We start from the raw sequence: 392 nt of genomic DNA, 5'->3' as shown, positions 1-392 counted from the left end.
GTAGATTTTCAGTACTGCGGATTCACTGCGCCACTGAGTGAATGAAATGCGAGCTCTGCCTTACAGCAGCAGTCCTCACATTTTAGAACCAGGAAGAATTACCTGGGGAATCTTATTAAAATTCAGATTCCCAGGTCATACTTCTTGAGATTCCAATTCAGTAGGTCAGGAGAGGGGCCCAGGAATGTGCATCTTTTAAAAATTTTTTCTTCTAGAGAGAGATAGAGAGCACAAATTGGGGGAGGAGCAGAGGGAGAGGGAGAGAGAGAGAATCCCAAGCAGGCTCCACACGCAGCGCAAAGCCCAACACAGGGCTTGATCCCACAACCCTGGGATCATGACCTGAACTGAAATCAAGAGTTGGACACTCAAACAACTGAGCCACCCAGGCG

Source organism: Prionailurus bengalensis, chromosome A1 (genome assembly GCF_016509475.1).
Source record: "Prionailurus bengalensis isolate Pbe53 chromosome A1, Fcat_Pben_1.1_paternal_pri, whole genome shotgun sequence".
In the NCBI taxonomy this organism is placed as follows: Eukaryota; Metazoa; Chordata; class Mammalia; order Carnivora; family Felidae; genus Prionailurus; species Prionailurus bengalensis.
The sequence above is the reverse complement of the archived record's forward strand: the minus strand, read 5'-3'. Positions refer to the sequence as shown.